Raw genomic sequence first — 18,716 nt, forward strand, 5'->3', positions numbered from 1 at the left:
TCTTGAATGCTCTATTCAAAAAATGCAAATGCAGCTATCTCCCTTACATATCAACACTAGTCCCCATCAAAGCACCGAGACTAGCTGGCTTTAATCCAATTAAGAACACCCACAGACTAAACCTCTGTTTAAAAAAATATGTATTTTCCAAAATATTATATGCATTAATAGTTTCATGACACATCTCTCAATCTTCCAGTGGATACAATCCCAGCCTGTCTAACCTTTTCTTGTAAGATAACCCCCCACCCAGCATTCCAGGAATCAGTCAAGTGAACCTTCTCTGAACTGCTTCTAACACATTTATATCCTTTCTTAAATAAGGACACCAAAACTGTACACAGTATTCCAGATGTGGTTTCACCAACAGCCTGTACAACTATAGCAAAACATAGATGCGCAGAATCACAGTGCAGAAGAGGCCCTTCAGCCCATCGAGTCTGCACCGACACGTGAGAAACACCTGACCTACCTCCCTAATCCCATTTACCAGCACTTGGCCCATAGCCTTGAATGTTATGATGTGCCAAGTGCTCATCCAGGTACTTTTTAAAGGATGTGAGGCAACCCGCCTCCACCACCCTCCCAGGCAACGCATTCCAGACCATCACCACCCTCTGGGTAAAAAGGTTTTTCCTCACATCCCCCCTAAACCTCCTGCCCCTCACCTTGAACTTAAGTCCCCTCGTGACTGACCCTTCAACTAAGGGGAACAGCTGCTCCCTATCCACCCTGTCCATGCCCCTCATAATCTTGTACACCTCGATCAGGTCTCCCCTCAGTCTTCTCTGCTCCAACGAAAACAATCCAAGTCTATCCAACCTCTCTTCATAACTTAAATGTTTCATCCCAGGCAACATCCTGGTGAATCTCCTCTGCACGCCCTCCAGTGCAATCACATCCTTACTTTTATATTCCATTCCTCTTGCAATAAACAATAACATTCCATTTGCCTTGTTAATCACTTGCTGTATCTGCAAACTAATTCTGTGATTCATGTACCTGGACGCCCAGATCCCTCTGGAGCTCTGAGTTCTACAACCTCTCTCCATTTAAATAACTTGCTGTTTTCCTATTAATCCTGCCAAAGTGGACAAGTTCACATTTGCCACATTATACTCCAGCTTCCAGATTTTTGCCTACTCACTCAACCTGTCTGTATCGCTCTGTATAGTCAGGAGCCTGTAAAAGGCATTCCCTCAAAGTTGTCCACGAGCTAAGAATTTGTCTGTGTGTATACGTAGCCCCCTTTTAATTTGCCAGTGGCTCAATTTAAAAATTACCAGCAACAAAACTTTAGTCTTAAAACAAGATAAAGTTTAGTTTATTAAATAATTTACTGCAGTGTTTAGTAAGTAAAAGTAATAAAGTTACACGCTAAATGCATTCAAGCAATGCAAACAAGGATAAAATATACATACAAGGCTGAAATGTAGTTCAGTCCTTTAGGATATTGTTGCAGGCGCTTGAGGTGTTGGTTGCCTGGTGTGAAGGGTTGAAGTTAAGAAGTTGTGTTCAACAGTTGTGATGGTTCCTGTAGTTGAATAGTTGGCGTTTGCCTTTTCAGGTGGAGTCAGCAGCTAGAGCAGCTTTGAGGAACAAGTGAGGTCCCTTTCTTTCACTGGTCCTGCTAACATGACACTTGAAGACTGTCTGGATCCCTTTATCAGCAACAATTTCTGGACCACTTGCTCGGAGACTCCTGGTGACAGAGTGCCAGCTCTCTCACATGCTGTTCACAGTTAGTTCAGCTGGGAGCTGTGGGCTAGAACTGTCTTTCAGAGGTCTCCTGGGATCTCTGCACAAAATAGCTTTTCTCAGCCATGCTGAGTAAAGGGTTAATGGTTATGTTAATGATAATGTCAGTATGACATCAGGGTCCAAGAGGTGCCAAGGGAACAAGAGACAGAACGGTCTGTGTCCAGAGAACAATGTACTTACCAGGAGATCTTAGACGTAAATAGCTCTAAATAAATCGTTTCAAAAGGAACAAAATACTGACCATTCCCAGGTCACTCCTAGAGTAAGTAAAACGTCATTGAGCCAGAAGACACTACAAGTAAAAAGCAACTAACAAAGCATGGTGACAGCCTGAGACATGGTGGTACTGTGGAGGCCCTAGTTTAAGAAAACTGAGGCTACAGGTTGGCAACCCACTGGTGAAAACCTAAGAACAGGTTAGCTTTGCAAAGAGGAGCAAAACAATCAGATGTGCTTAGTAAGGAGCAATGAGCAAACCACTCACTGTGTCGACAGCCATTGAACAGACACTACCCCATCCAGCATCGAGTGGCCATGGCAAGGACAGCAATGGAAACTCTAGAGGCGACAATTTGAAAGCTACCAAACAGCTTTGGACATGAGAGGGCAGAAAAACATCAGGTCAACACCCATTTATATGCAATTGGGCCCAAAGCTGATGATGTCACGGTGAGATAAGGAGTGGAGGAGACGTCGACGTATTGAACAATTACTTTGGCCCTAAGAAGAATTCAATTGAATTCAACCAAAGAGCCAAAGGCTGGGTGAATCCATGGATTAATTTATTAACGACTTGTTTAGACTAGCTAGCAGTTGTGGCTATGGAGCTTTAAATATTTGTTAGTTACTTTGCGACTTCATTGTAGTCAGAGTGCTTGACAAGATGCTATTGGACTTCTTGCAAAACAAGGAAGATTTAAGGTTAAAGGCGACCAAACAGTTTGCAAGGCAGGCAGAGCAAAAGCAGAATCAGGGTGTACTTTGAAGAGTAGTCAAGACTCGAGAGAGAGATCGGTCCGGTAAGTGGGCCCAAAGTTGGGAGCCACACCCACTGAAAAGCCTGTGAAAAATCCCTCCAAAACCTCCAAGGGGGCGGGAAGAACCCTTCTAAATACTTTACAATGTTCCAGACCAAAAAGACAGCATTGCCACGCAGAATGCCCAGCAGGGGGAGCAGAATCCTTTCTCTGTGGCAAAACTAGACATTTTGAACAATTCTGCAGAGCTAAAGCATAATTTAAAGGAAGAAATCTGGAAAAAGCTTCCAATCATTTCCTAGGGGAAATCAAAGATCCCAATAAGTAACTCTGGTCTGTAGAGCTGGAAGCCCAGAGAAATAGAACAGAATTGAAACTGGACGCCAGGCCGGGTAACTATCTTATCCACAAATTGGAGGAAGCAGAATCCAAAATAAAACAACAGGGGCCAGAGTACACAGACCCCAAAGTGAAGGGTCAGTTCACCACAACCCTTAGACATAAAGATAAAGAAATTAACAAAACCCTTTGTATCTTACAGAACCAGCAAATGTGTCTGTTCAGCAGGTTAGCATGTGCAGGACATGGTCTTCTGCAGATGGTCAAGGAGGTAACAATAGAGGATGGTGCAGCAATATTCAGGAGTCAATTTCCAAAGTAGTTGCGAGGATTGGAAAAGCAGCAATGGAAATTGAAGCTGACTCGTTACGGAGTGAGCGGACTCGTTATGGAGTGAGCTGCTCATTTCTGAGTGAGCTGACTCGTTACGGAGTGAGCTGACTCGTTATGGAGTGAGCTGCTCATTACCGAGTGAGCTGACTAGTTACGGAGTGAGCTGACTCGTTACGGAGTGAGCGGACTCGTTATGGAGTGAGCTGCTCTTACTCGTTACAGAGTGAGCTGCTCGTTACGGAGTGAGCTGACTAGTTACGGAGTGAGCTGACTCGTTACGGAGTGAGCTGCTCTTACTCGTTACGGAGTGAGCTGACTCGTTACGGAGTGAGCTGCTCGTTACGGAGTGAGCTGACTCGTTACAGAGTGAGCTGCTTGTTACGGAGTGAGCTGACTCGTTACGGAGTGAGTGGACTCATTACGGAGTGAGCTGCTCTTACTCGTTACGGAGTGAGCTGACTCGTTACGGAGTGAGCTGACTCGTTATGGAGTGAGCTGCTTGTTACGGAGTGAGCTGCTCGTTACGGAGTGAGCTGAGTTGTTACGGAGTGAGCTGACTCGTTACGGAGTGAGCTGACTCGTTATGGAGTGAGCTGCTTGTTACGGAGTGAGCTGCTCGTTACGGAGTGAGCTGAGTTGTTACGGAGTGAGCTGACTCGTTACGGAGTGAGCTGCTCTTACTCGTTACGGAGTGAGCTGACTCGTTACAGAGTGAGCTGCTCGTTATGGAGTGAGCTGCTTGTTACGGAGTGAGCTGCTCTTACTTGTTACGGAGTGAGCTGACTCGTTACGGAGTGAGCTGCTCGTTACGGAGTGAGCTGCTTGTTACGGAGTGAGCTGACTCGTTACGGAGTGAGCGGACTCGTTATGGAGTGAGCTGACTCGTTACGGAGTGAGCTGACTCGTTACGGAGTGAGCTGCTTGTTACGGAGTGAGGTGCTTTTACTCGTTACGGAGTGAGCTGACTCGTTACGGAGTGAGCTGACTCATTACGGAGGGAGCTGACTCGTTACGGAGTGAGCTGCTCTTACTAGTTACAGAGTGAGCTGACTCGTTACGGAGTGAGCTGCTCGTTACGGAGTGAGCTGATTCGTTACGGAGTGAGCTGACTCGTTACGGTGTGAGCTGACTCGTTACGGAGTGAGCTGCTCTTACTCGTTACGGAGTGAGCTGACTCGTTACGGAGTGAGCTGACTCGTTACGGAGTGAGCTGCTCTTACTCGTTACAGAGTGAGCTGACTCGTTACGGAGTGAGCTGCTCGTTACGGAGTGAGCTGATTCGTTACGGAGTGAGCTGACTCGTTACGGAGTGAGCTGCTCGTTACGGAGTGAGCTGCTCGTTACAGAGTGAGCTGACTCGTTACGGAGTGAGCGGACTCGTTACGGAGTGAGCTGACTCGTTACGGAGTGAGCTGCTCGTTACGGTGTGAGCTGCTCTTGCTCGTTACGGAGTGAGCTGACTCGTTACGGAGTGAGCTGACTCATTACGGAGTGAGCTGACTCGTTATGGAGTGAGCTGCTCTTACTCGTTACGGAGTGAGCTGCTTGCTACGGAGTGAGCTGACTCGTTATGGAGTGAGCTGACTCGTTATGGAGTGAGCTGACTCGTTACGGAGTGAGCTGCTCTTACTTGTTACGGAGTGAGCTGCTCGTACTCGTTACAGAGTGAGCTGACTCGTTACGGAGTGAGCTGTTCGTCACGGAGTGAGCGGACTCGTTACGGAGTGAGCGGACTCGTTACGGAGTGAGCTGATTCGTTACGGAGTGATCTGCTCTTACTTGTTACAGAGTGAGCTGCTCGTTACGGAGTGAGCTGCTTGTTATGGAGTGAGCGGACTCGTTACGGAGTGAGCTGCTCGTTACAGAGTGAGCTGACTCGTTACGGAGTGAGCTGTTCGTTACGGAGTGAGCTGCTTGTTATGGAGTGAGCGGACTGGTTATGGAGTGAGCTGCTCTTACTCGTTACGGAGTGAGCTGCTCTTACTCGTTACGGAGTGAGCTGCTCTTACTCGTTACGGAGTGAGCTGCTCTTACTCGTTACGGAGTGAGCTGCTCTTACTCGTTATGGAGTGAGCTGCTCGTTACGGAGTGAGCGGACTGGTTATGGAGTGAGCTGCTCTTACTCGTTACGGAGTGAGCTGCTCTTACTCGTTACGGAGTGAGCTGCTCTTACTCGTTACGGAGTGAGCTGCTCTTACTCGTTACGGAGTGAGCTGCTCTTACTCGTTACGGAGTGAGCTGCTTGTTACGGAGTGAGCTGCTCGTCACGGAGTGAGCTGCTTGTTACGGAGTGAGCTGCTCTTACTCGTTACGGAGTGAGCTGCTCGTTACGGTGTGAGCTGACTCGTTACGGAGTGAGCTGCTTGTTACGGAGTGAGCTGACTCGTTATGGAGTGAGCTGACTCGTTAAGGAGTGAGCTGCTCTTACTCGTTACGGAGTGAGCTGACTCGTTAAGGAGGGAGCTGACTCGTTACGGAGTGAGCTGCACTTACTTGTTACGGAGTGAGCTGCTCGTTACGGAGTGAGCTGACTCGTTACGGAGTGAGCTGCTCTTACTCGTTACGGAGTGAGCTGCTCGTTACGGAGTGAGCTGACTCGTTACGGAGTGAGCTGCTCGTTATGGAGTGAGCTGCTCCTTATGGTGTGAGCTGCTCTTACTTGTTACGGAGTGAGCTGACTCGTTACAGAGTGAGCTGCTCTTACTCGTTACGGAGTGAGCTGCTCGTTACGGACTGAGCTGCTCGTTATGGAGTGAGCTGACTCGCTACGGAGTGAGCTGACTCGTTACGGAGTGAGCTGCTCATTACGGAGTGAGCTGACTCGTTACGGAGTGAGCTGACTCGTTACGGAGTGAGCTGCTCTTACTCGTTACGGAGTGAGCTGACTTGTTACGGAGTGAGCTGCTCGTTACGAAGTGAGCTGCTCGTTACGAAGTGAGCTGCTTGTTACGGAGTGAGCTGCTTGTTACGGAGTGAGCTGCTCGTTACGAAGTGAGCTGCTTGTTACGAAGTGAGCTGCTCGTTACGAAGTGAGCTGCTTGTTACGGAGTGAGCTGCTTGTTACGGAGTGAGCTGACTCGTTACGGAGTCAGCTGCTCTTACTCGTTACGGAGTGAGCTGACTCGTTACGGAGTGAGCTGCTTGTTACGGCGCGAGCTGACTTGTTACGGAGTGAGCTGCTCGTTACGAAGTGAGCTGCTCGTTACGAAGTGAGCTGCTCGTTACGGAGTGAGCTGCTTGTTACGGAGTGAGCTGACTCGTTACGGAGTCAGCTGCTCTTACTCGTTACGGAGTGAGCTGACTCGTTACGGAGTGAGCTGACTCGTTACGGAGTGAGCTGACTCGTTACGAAGTGAGCTGACTCGTTACAGAGTGAGCTGCTCTTTCTCGTTACGGAGTGAGCTGCTTGTTACGGAGTGAGCTGCTCGTTACGGAGTGAGCTGACTCATTACGGAGTGAGCTGACTCGTTACGGAGTGAGCTGCTCTTACTCGTTACGGAGTGAGCTGCTCTTACTCGTTACGGAGTGAGCTGACTCGTTACGGAGTGAGCTGCTCTTTCTCGTTACGGAGTGAGCTGCTTGTTACGGAGTGAGCTGCTCGTTACGGAGTGAGCTGACTCATTACGGAGTGAGCTGACTCGTTACGGAGTGAGCTGCTCTTACTTGTTACGGAGTGAGCTGCTCGTTACGGAGTGGGCTGCTCTTACTCGTTACGGAGTGAGTGCTCTTACTCGTTACGGAGTGAGCTGACTCGTTACAGAGTGAGCTGCTTGTTACTGAGTGAGCTGATTCGTTACGGAGTCAGTTGACTCGTTACGGAGTGAGCTGCTCGTTACCGGGTGAGTTGACTCGTTACGGAGTGAGCTGCTCGTTACGGCGTGAGCTGCTTGTTACGGAGTGAGCTGACTCATTACGGAGTGAGCTGACCTTACGCGTTACGGAGTGAGCTGCTCTTACTCGTTACAGAGTGAGCTGACTCGTTACGGAGTGAGCTGATCTTTACGAAGTGAGCTGACTCGTTACGGAGTGAGCTGCTCGTTACGGAGTGAGCTACTTGTTACGGAGTGAGCTGCTCGTTACGGAGTGAGCTGACTCATTACGGAGTGAGCTGACTCGTTACGGAGTGAGCTGCTCTTACTTGTTACGGAGTGAGCTGCTCGTTACGGAGTGGGCTGCTCTTACCCGTTACGGAGTGAACTGACTCGTTACGGAGTGAGCTGACTCGTTAATGAGTAAGCTGACTCGTTATGGAGTGAGCTGCTCTTACTCGTTATGGAGTGAGCTGCTCTTACTCGTTATGGAGTGAGCTGCTCTTACTCGTTACAGAGTGAGCTGCTCGTTATGGAGTGAGCTGACTCATTACGGAGTGAGCTGCTCGTTACGGAGTAAGCTGCTCGTTACGGTGTGAGCTGCTTGTTACGGAGTGAGCTGACTCGTTACGGAGTGAGCTGACTCGTAATGGAGTGAGCTGCTCTTAGTCGTTATGGAGTGAGTGCTCTTACTCGTTACGGAGTGAGCTGACTCGTTACAGTGTGAGCTGCTTGTTACTGAGTGAGCTGACTCATTACGGAGTGAGCTGACTCGTTACGGAGTGAGCTGACTCGTTACGGAGTGAGCTGCTCGTTACGGAGTGAGCTGACTCGTTACAGAGTGAGCTGACTCGTAACGGAGTGAGCTGACTCGTTACGGATTGAGCTGACTCATTATGGAGTGAGCTGACTCGTTACAGAGTGAGCTGACTCGTTACGGAGTGAGCTGCTCGTTACGGAGTGAGCTGCTCTTACTTGATACGGAGTGAGCTGACTCGTTACGGAATGAGATGACTCGTTACGGAGTGAGTTGACCCGTTACGGAGTGAGCTGCTCGTTACGGAGTGAGCTGACTCGTTACGGAATGAGCTGCTCGTTACGGAGTGAGCTGACTCGTTACGGAGTGAGCTGCTCTTACTCGTTACGGAGTGAGCTGACTCGTTATGGAGTGAGCTGACTCGTTACGGAGATAGCTGACCCGTTACGGAGTGAGCTGCTCATTACAGAGTGAGCTGACTCGTAACGGAGTGAGCTGCTCTTACTCGTTACGGAGTGAGCTGACTCGTTACGGAGTGAGCTGGTCATTACGGAGTGAGCTGACTCGTTACGGAGTGAGCTGACTCGTTACAGACTGAGCTGACTCGTTACGGAGTGAGCTGCTCTTACTCGTTACGGAGTGAGCTGCTCTTACTCATTACGGAGTGAGCTGACTCGTTACGGAGTGAGCTGCTCGTTACGGAGTGAGCTGCTCTTACTTGATACGGAGTGAGCTGACTCGTTACGGAATGAGCTGACTCGTTACGGAGTGAGGTGACCCGTTACGGAGTGAGCTGCTCGTTACGGAGTGAGCTGACTCGTTACGGAATGAGCTGCTCGTTACGGAGTGAGCTGACTCGTTACGGAGTGAGCTGCTCTTACTCGTTACGGAGTGAGCTGACTCGTTACGGACTGAGCTGACTCGTTACGGAGTGAGCTGACCCGTTACGGAGTGAGATGCTTGTTACAGAGTGAGCTGACTCGTTACGGAGTGAGCTGACTCGTAATGGAGTGAGCTGCTCTTAGTCGTTATGGAGTGAGTGCTCTTACTCGTTACGGAGTGAGCTGACTCGTTACAGAGTGAGCTGCTTGTTACTGAGTGAGCTGACTCATTACGGAGTGAGCTGACTCGTTACAGAGTGAGCTGACTCGTAACGGAGTGAGCTGACTCGTTACGGATTGAGCTGACTCGTTATGGAGTGAGCTGACTCGTTACAGAGTGAGCTGCTCGTTACGGAGTGAGCTGCTCTTACTTGATACGGAGTGAACTGACTCGTTACGGAATGAGATGACTCGTTACGGAGTGAGTTGACCCGTTACGGAGTGAGCTGCTCGTTACGGAGTGAGCTGACTCGTTACGGAATGAGCTGCTCGTTACGGAGTGAGCTGACTCGTTATGGAGTGAGCTGCTCTTACTCGTTACGGAGTGAGCTGACTCGTTATGGACTGAGCTGACTCGTTACGGAGATAGCTGACCCGTTACGGAGAGAGCTGCTCATTACAGAGTGAGCTGACTCGTTACGGAGTGAGCTGCTCTTACTCGTTACGGAGTGAGCTGACTCGTTACGGAGTGAGCTGGTCATTACGGAGTGAGCTGACTCGTTACGGAGTGAGCTGACTCGTTACAGACTGAGCTGACTCGTTACGGAGTGAGCTGCTCTTACTCGTTACGGAGTGAGCTGCTCTTACTCGTTACGGAGTGAGCTGACTCGTTACGGAGTGAGCTGCTCGTTACGGAGTGAGCTGCTCTTACTTGATACGGAGTGAGCTGACTCGTTACGGAATGAGCTGACTCGTTACGGAGTGAGGTGACCCGTTACGGAGTGAGCTGCTCGTTACGGAGTGAGCTGACTCGTTACGGAATGAGCTGCTCGTTACGGAGTGAGCTGACTCGTTACGGAGTGAGCTGCTCTTACTCGTTACAGAGTGAGCTGACTCGTTACGGACTGAGCTGACTTGTTACGGAGTGAGCTGACCCGTTACGGAGTGAGATGCTCGTTACAGAGTGAGCTGACTCGTTACGGAGTGAGCTGCTCTTACTCGTTACGGAGTGAGCTGACTCGTTACGGAGTGAGCTGCTCGTTACAGAGTGAGCTGCTCGTACTCGTTAAGGAGTGAGCTGACTCGTTACGGAGTGAGCTGCTCGTTACAGAGTGAGCTGCTCTTAGTCGTTACGGAGTGAGCTGCTCTTACTCGTTACGGAGTGAGCTGCTCTTACTCGTTACGGAGTGAGCTGACTCGTTACGGAGTGAGCTGCTCGTTACGGAGTGAGCTGCTCTTACTTGATACGGAGTGAGCTGACTCGTTACGGAATGAGCTGACTCGTTACGGAGTGAGGTGACCCGTTACGGAGTGAGCTGCTCGTTACGGAGTGAGCTGACTCGTTACGGAATGAGCTGCTCGTTACGGAGTGAGCTGACTCATTACGGAGTGAGCTGCTCTTACTCGTTACAGAGTGAGCTGACTCGTTACGGACTGAGCTGACTTGTTACGGAGTGAGCTGACCCGTTACGGAGTGAGATGCTCGTTACAGAGTGAGCTGACTCGTTACGGAGTGAGCTGCTCTTACTCGTTACGGAGTGAGCTGACTCGTTACGGAGTGAGCTGCTCGTTACAGAGTGAGCTGCTCGTACTCGTTAAGGAGTGAGCTGACACATTACGGAGTGAGCTGCTCTTACTCGTTACGGAGTGAGCTGCTCGTACTCGTTGAGGAGTGAGCTGATTCGTTACGGAGTGAGCTGATCTTACTCGTTACGGTGTGAGCTGACTCGTTACGGAGTGAGCTGACTCGTTATGGAGTGAGCTGACTCGTTAAGGAGTGAGCTGCTCGTTACGGAGTGAGCTGACTCGTTACGGAGTGAGCTGCTCTTACTCGTTACGGAGTGCGCTGACTCGTTACGGAGTGAGCTGCTCATTACGGAGTGAGCTGCTCGTTAACGAGTGAGCTGACTCGTTACGGAGCAAGCTGCTCATTACGGAGTGAGCTGCTCTTGCTCGTTACGGAGTGCGCTGACTCGTTACGGAGTGAGCTGCTCATTACGGAGTGAGCTGCTCGTTACGGAGTGAGCTGACTCGTTACGGAGTGAGCTGCTCATTACGGAGTGAGCTGCTCTTACTCGTTACGGACTGCGCTGACTCGTTACAGAGTGAGCTGCTCTTACTCATTACGGAGTGAGATGACTCGTTACGGAGTGAGCTGCTCTTACTCGTTACGGAGTGAGCTGACTCGTTACGGAGTGAGCTGCTCGTTACGGAGTGAGCTGACTCGTTACAGAGTGAGCTGCTCTTAGTCGTTACGGAGTGAGCTGCTCATTACGGAGTGAGCTGCTCGTTACGGAGTGAGCTGACACGTTACGGAGTGAGCTGCTCATTACGGAGTGAGCTGCTCTTACTCGTTACGGACTGCGCTGACTCGCTACAGAGTGAGCTGCTCTTACTCATTACGGAGTGAGCTGACTCATTACGGAGTGAGCGGACTCGTTACGGAGTGAGCTGACTCGTTACGGAGTGAGCTGCTCGTTACGGAGTGAGCTGACTCGTTACAGAGTGAGCTGCTCTTACTCGTTACGGAGTGAGCTGCTCTTAATCGTTACGGAGTGAGCTGCTCTTACTCGTTACGGAGTGAGCTGCTCTTACTCATTACGGAGTGAGCTGACTCGTTACGGAGTGAGCTGCTCTTACTCGTTACGGAGTGAGCTGACTCGTTATAGAGTGAGCTGCTCTTACTCGTTACGGAGTGAGCTGCTCGTTACGGAGTGAGCTGCTCGTTACGGAGTGAGCTGACTCATTACGGAGTGAGCTGCTCATTACGGAGTGAGCTGACTCGTTACGGAGTGAGCTGACTCGTTATGGAGTGAGCTGACTCGTTACGGAGTGATCTGACTCGTTACGGAGTGAGCTGACTCGTTACGGAGTGAGCTGCCCTTACTTGTTACGGAGTGAGCTGCTCTTACTCGTTACGGAGTGAGCTGACTCGTTACGGAGTGAGCTGCTCCTACTCGTTACGGAGTGCGCTGACTCGTTACGGAGTGAGCTGACTCGTTATGGAGTGAGCTGACTCGTTACGGAGTGAGCTGCTCTTACTCGTTACGGAGTGAGCTGACACGTTACGGTGTGAGCTGCACGTTACGAAGTGAGCTGCTCGTTACGAAGTGAGCTGCTCGTTACGGAGTGAGCTGCTTGTTACGAAGTGAGCTGCTTGTTACGGAGTGAGCTGACACGTTACGGTGTGAGCTACTCATTACGAAGTGAGCTGCTCGTTACGGAGTGAGCTGCTTGTTAAGGAGTGAGCTGACTCGTTATGGAGTGAGCTGCTCGTTACGGAATGAGCTGACTCGTTACGGAGTGAGCTGCTCGTTATGGAGTAAGCTGCTCGTTACCGTGTGAACTGCTTGTTACGGAGTGAGCTGCTTGTTACGGAGTGAGCTGACTCGTTACGGAGTGAGCTGCTTGTTACGGAGTGAGCTGACTCGTTACGGAGTGAGCTGCTTGTTATGGAGTGAGCTGACTCGTTACGGAGTGAGCTGCTCTTACTCGTTATGGAGTGAGCTGTTCGTTACGGAGGAAGCAGACTCGTTACGGAGTGAGCTGACTCGTTACAGAGTGAGCTGCTCTTACTCGTTATGGAGTGAGCTGTTCGTTACGGAGTGAGCTGACTCGTTACGGAGTGAGCTGCTCGTTACGGAGTGAGCTGACTCGTTACGGAGTGAGCTGCTTGTTACGGAGTGAGCTGACTCGTTACGGAGTGAGCTGCTTGTTACGGAGTGAGCTGCTCGTTACGGAGTGAGCTGACTCGTTACGGAGTGAGCTGCTTGTTACGGAGTGAGCTGACTCGTTACGGAGTGAGCTGCTTGTTACGGAGTGAGCTGACTCGTTACGGAGTGAGCTGACTCGTTACGGAGTGAGCTGCTCGTTACGGAGTGAGCTGACTCGTTACGGAGTGAGCTGCTTGTTACGGAGTGAGCTGACTCGTTACGGAGTGAGCTGCTTGTTACGGAGTGAGCTGACTCGTTACGGAGTGCGCTGCTCGTTACGGAGTGAGCTGACTCGTTACGGAGTGAGCTGACCTTACTCGTTACGGAGTGAGCTGCTCTTACTCGTTACGGAGTGAGCTGCCTCGTTATGGAGTGAGCTGACTCGTTACGGAGTGAGCTGACTCGTTACGGAGTGAGCTGACTCGTTACAGAGTGAGCTGCTCTTACTCGTTACGGAGTGATCTGCTCGTACTCGTTAAGGAGTGAGCTGACTCGTTAAGGAGTGAGCTGCTCGTTACGGAGTGAGCTGCTCTTACTCGTTACGGAGTGAGCTGACTCGTTACGGAGTGAGCTGCTCTTACTCGTTACGGAGTGAGCTGACTCGTTACGGAGTGAGCTGCTCGTTACGGAGTGAGCTGCTCTTACTCGTTACGGAGTGAGCTGACTCGTTACAGAGTGAGCTGCTCGTTACGGAGTGAGCTGACTCGTTACGGAGTGCGCTGCTCGTTACGGAGTGAGCTCACTCGTTACGGAGTGAGCTGACCTTACTCGTTACGGAGTGAGCTGACTCGTTACGGAGTGAGCTGACTCGTTACAGAGTGAGCTGCTCTTACCCGTTACGGAGTGAGCTGACTCGTTACGGAGTGAGCTGACTTGTTACGGTGTGAGCTGCTCTTACTCGTTACGGAGTGAGCTGACACGTTACGGTGTGAGCTGCTCATTACGAAGTGAACTGCTCGTTACGGAGTGAGCTGCTTGTTACGGAGTGAGCTGACTCGTTACGGAGTGAGCGGCTCGTTACGAAGTGAGCTGCTTGTTACGGAGTGAGCTGACACGTTACGGTGTGAGCTGCTCGTTACGAAGTGAGCTGCTTGTTCAGGAGTGAGCTGACTCGTTATGGAGTGAGCTGCTCGTTACGGAGTGAGCTGACTCGTTACGGAGTGAGCTGCTCGTTATGGAGTAAGCTGCTCGTTACAGTGTGAACTGCTTGTTACGGAGTGAGCTGACTCGTATTGGAGTGAGCTGACTCGTTACGGAGTGAGCTGCTCTTACTCGTTATGGAGTGAGCTGTTCGTTACGGAGTGAGCAGACTCGTTACGGAGTGAGCTGACTCGTTACAGAGTGAGCTGCTCTTACTCGTTATGGAGTGAGCTGTTCGTTACGGAGTGAGCTGACTCGTTACGGAGTGAGCTGCTCGTTACGGAGTGAGCTGACTCGTTACGGAGTGAGCTGCTTGTTACGGAGTGAGCTGACTCGTTACGGAGTGAGCTGCTTGTTACGGAGTGAGCTGCTCGTTACGGAGTGAGCTGACTCGTTACGGAGTGAGCTGCTTGTTACGGAGTGAGCTGACTCGTTACGGAGTGAGCTGCTTGTTACGGAGTGAGCTGCTCGTAACGGAGTGAGCTGAATCGTTACGGAGTGAGCTGCTCGTTACGGAGTGAGCTGACTCGTTACGGAGTGAGCTGACCTTACTCGTTACGGAGTGAGCTGCTCTTACTCGTTACGGAGTGAGCTGCTCTTACTCGTTACGGAGTGAGCTGCCTCGTTACGGAGTGAGCTGACTCGTTACGGAGTGAGCTGACTCGTTACAGAGTGAGCTGCTCTTACTCGTTACGGAGTGATCTGCTCGTACTCGTTAAGGAGTGAGCTGACTCGTTAAGGAGTGAGCTGCTCGTTACGGAGTGAGCTGCTCTTACTCGTTACGGAGTGAGCTGACTCATTACGGAGTGAGCTGCTCTTACTCGTTACGGAGTGAGCTGACTCGTTACGGAGTGAGCTGCTCGTTACGGAGTGAGCTGCTCTTACTCGTTACGGAGTGAGCTGACTCGTTACAGAGTGAGCTGCTCGTTACGGAGTGAGCTGACCCGTTATGGAGTGAGCTGCTCGTTACGGAGTGAGCTGACTCGTTACGGAGTGAGCTGACCTTACTCGTTACGGAGTGAGCTGCTCTTACTCGTTACGGAGTGAGCTGCACTTACTCGTTACAGAGTGAGCTGACTCGTTACAGAGTGAGCTGACTTGTTATGGAGTGAGCTGACTTGTTATGGAGTGAGCTGACTCGTTACGGAGTGAGCTGACTCGTTACGGAGTGAGCTGCTCTTACTCGTTACGGAGTGAGCTGACTCGTTACGGAGTGAGCTGCTCTTACTCGTTACGGAGTGAGCTGACTCGTTACGGAGTGAGCTGCTCGTTACGGAGTGAGCTGCTCTTACTCGTTACGGAGTGAGCTGACTCATTACGGAGCGAGCTGCTCGTTAAGGAGTGAGCTGCTCTTACTCGTTACGGAGTGAGCTGACTCGTTACGGAGTTAGCTGACTCGTTACGGAGTGAGCTGCTCTTACCCGTTACGGAGTGAGCTGACTCGTTACGGAGTGAGCTGACTCGTTACGGAGTGAGCTGACTCGTTACGGTGTGAGCTGCTCTTACTCGTTACGGAGTGAGCTGCTCGTTACGGAGTGAGCTGACTCTTTACGGAGTGAGCTGACTTGTTATGGAGTGAGCTGCTCGTTACGGACTGAGCTGACTCGTTACGGAGTGAGCTGCTCATTACAGAGTGAGCTGCTCTTACTCGTTACGGAGTGAGCTGACTCGTTACGGAGTGAGCTGCTCGTTACGGAGTGAGCTGCTCTCACTCGTTACGGAGTGAGCTGCTCTTACTCGTTACGGAGTGAACCTGCTCTTACTCGTTACGGAGTGAGCTGCTCTTACTCGTTACGGAGTGAGCTGCTCTTACTCGTTATGGAGTGAGCTGCTCTTACTCGTTACGGAGTGAGCTGCTCTTACTCGTTACGGTGTGAGCTGACTCGTTATGGAGTGAGCTGACTCGTTACGGAGTGAGCTGACTCGTTACAGAGTGAACTGCTCTTACTCGTTACGGAGTGAGCTGACTCGTTACGGAGTGAGCTGCTCTTACTCGTTATGGAGTGAGCTGACTCGTTACGGAGTGAGCTGCTTGTTACGGAGTGAGCTGACTCGTTACGGAGTGAGCTGCTCGTTACGGAGTGAGCTGCTTGTTACGGAGTGAGCTGACTCGTTACGGAGTGAGCTGACTTGTTACGGAGTGAGCTGACCCGTTACGGAGTGAGCTGCTCGTTACGGAGTGAGCTGCTCTTACTCGTTACGGAATGAGCTGCTCTTACTCGTTACGGAGTGAGCTGCTCGTTACGGAGTGAGCTGCTCTTACTCGTTACGGAGTGAGCTGCTCGTTACAGAGTGAGCTGCTTGTTACGGAGTGAGCTGACTCGTTACGGAGTGAGTGGACTCATTACGGAGTGAGCTGCTCTTACTCGTTACGGAGTGAGCTGACTCGTTACGGAGTGAGCTGACTCGTTATGGAGTGAGCTGCTTGTTACGGAGTGAGCTGCTCGTTACGGAGTGAGCTGAGTTGTTACGGAGTGAGCTGACTCGTTACGGAGTGAGCTGCTCGTTATAGAGTGAGCTGACTCGTTATGGAGTGAGCTGCTCGTTACGGAGTGAGCTGACTCGTTACGGAGTGAGCTGCTCGTTACGGAGTGAGCTGCTCGTTACGGAGTGAGCTGACTCGTTACGGAGTGAGCTGCTCTTCCTTGTTACGGAGTGAGCTGACTCGTTACGGAGTGAGCTGCTCGTTACGGAGTGAGCTGACTCGTTACGGAGTGAGCTGCTCTTACTCGTTACGGAGTGAGCTGACTCGTTACGGAGTTAGCTGCTCGTTACAGAGTGATCTGACTCGTTACGGAGTGAGCTGCTCGTTACAGAGTGAGCTGACTCGTTACGGAGTGAGCTGCCCTTACCTGTTACGGAGTGAGCTGCCCTTACTTGTTACGGAGTGAGCTGCTCTTTCTCGTTACGGAGTGAGCTGATTCGTTACGGAGTGAGCTGCTCCTACTCGTTACGGAGTGAGCTGCTCTTACTCGTTACGGAGTGAGCTGACTCGTTACGGAGTGAGCTGCTCCTACTCGTTACGGAGTGAGCTGCTCGTTACGGAGTGAGCTGCTCTTACACGTTACAGAGTGATTTGCTCGTACTCGTTAAGGAGTGAGCTGACTCGTTAAGGAGTGAGCTGCTCGTTACGGAGTGAGCTGCTCTTACTCGTTACGGAGTGAGCTGACTCGTTACAGATTGAGCTGCTCTTACTCGTTACGGAGTGAGCTGACTCGTTACGGAGTGAGCTGCTCATTACGGAGCGAGCTGTTCTTACTCGTTAAGGAGTGAGCTGACTCGTTACGGAGTGAGCTGCTCATTAAGGAGTGAGATGCTCTTACTCGTTACGGAGTGAGCTGACTCGTTACGGAGTGAGCTGCTCTTACTCGTTACGGAGTGAGCTGCTTGTTACGGAGTGAGCTGACTCGTTACGGAGTGAGCTGCTTGTTACGGAGTGAGCTGACTCATTACGGAGTGAGCTGACTCATTACGGAGTGAGCTGCTCTTACCCGTTACGGAGTGAGCTGACTCGTTACGGAGTGAGCTGACTCGTTACGGTTTGAGCTGCTCTTACTCGTTACGGAGTGAGCTGACTCGTTACGGAGTGAGCTGCTTGTTACGGAGTGAGCTGACTCGTTACGGAGTGAGCTGACTCATTACGGAGTGAGCTGCTCTTACCCGTTACGGAGTGAGCTGACTCGTTACGGAGTGAGCTGACTTGTTATGGAGTGAGCTGCTTGTTACGGAATGAGCTGCTCGTTATGGAGTGAGCTGCTCTTACTCGTTACGGAGTGAGCTGCTCATGCTCGTTAAGGAGTGAGCTGACTCGTTACGGAGTGAGCTTCTCTTACTCGTTACGGTGTGAGCTGACTCGTTACGGAGTGAGCTGCTCTTACCCGTTACGGAGTGAGCTGCTCTTACTCGTTACGAAGTGAGCTGCTCTTACTCGTTACGGAGTGAGCTGCTCTTACTCGTTACGGAGTGAGCTGCTCTTACTCGTTACGGAGTGAGCTGCTCTTACTCGTTACGGAGTGAGCTGACTCGTTACGGAGTGAGCTGCTCTTACTCGTTACGGTGTGAGCTGACCCGTTACGGAATGAGCTGACTCGTTACGGAGTGAGCTGACTTGTTACGGAGTGAGCTGACTCGTTACGGAGTGAGATGACTCATTACGGAGTGAGTTGACTTGTTACGGAGTGAGCTGACTTGTTACGGAGTGAGCTGACTCGTTACGGAGTGAGCTGACTTGTTACGGAGTGAGCTGACTCGTTACGGAGTGAGCTGACTTGTTACGGAGTGAGCTGACTCGTTACGGAGTGAGATGACTCATTACGGAGTGAGTTGACTTGTTACGGAGTGAGCTGACTCGTTACGGAGTGAGCTGACTCGTTACGGAGTGAGCTGACTTGTTACGGAGTGAGCTGACTTGTTACGGAGTGAGCTGACTCGTTACGGAGTGAGCTGACTTGTTACGGAGTGAGCTGACTCGTTACGGAGTGAGCTGCTTGTTACGGAGTGAGCTGACTCGTTACGGAGTGAGCTGCTCTTACTTGTTACGGACTGAGCTGACTCGTTACGGAGTGAGCTGACTCGTTACAGAGTGAGATGACTCGTTACGGAGTGAGCTGACTCTTTACGGAGTGAGCTGCCCTTACACGTTACGGAGTGAGCTGCTTGTTACGGAGTGAGATGCTTGTTACTGTGTGAGCTGACTCGTTATGGAGTGAGCTGCTCTTACTCGTTACGGAGTGAGCTGCTCTTACTCGTTACGGAGTGAGCTGCTATTACTCGTTACGGAGCGAGCTGACTCGTTACGGAGTGAGCTGACTCGTTACGGAGTGAGCTGACTCGTTACGGAGTGAGCT

The 18,716-nt window shown here is 51.1% G+C and overlaps 1 protein-coding gene across 2 annotated transcripts in view; it reads left to right on the forward strand.

The window, feature by feature from the left end:
* LOC121279203 (potassium voltage-gated channel subfamily H member 6-like) overlaps positions 1–18,716 on the forward strand; it is a 497,300-nt gene that overhangs the window by 144,466 nt on the left and 334,118 nt on the right. The gene's annotated exons all lie outside the window — the stretch shown is intronic.

This window comes from Carcharodon carcharias, chromosome 6, assembly GCF_017639515.1.
Source record: "Carcharodon carcharias isolate sCarCar2 chromosome 6, sCarCar2.pri, whole genome shotgun sequence".
In the NCBI taxonomy this organism is placed as follows: Eukaryota; Metazoa; Chordata; class Chondrichthyes; order Lamniformes; family Lamnidae; genus Carcharodon; species Carcharodon carcharias.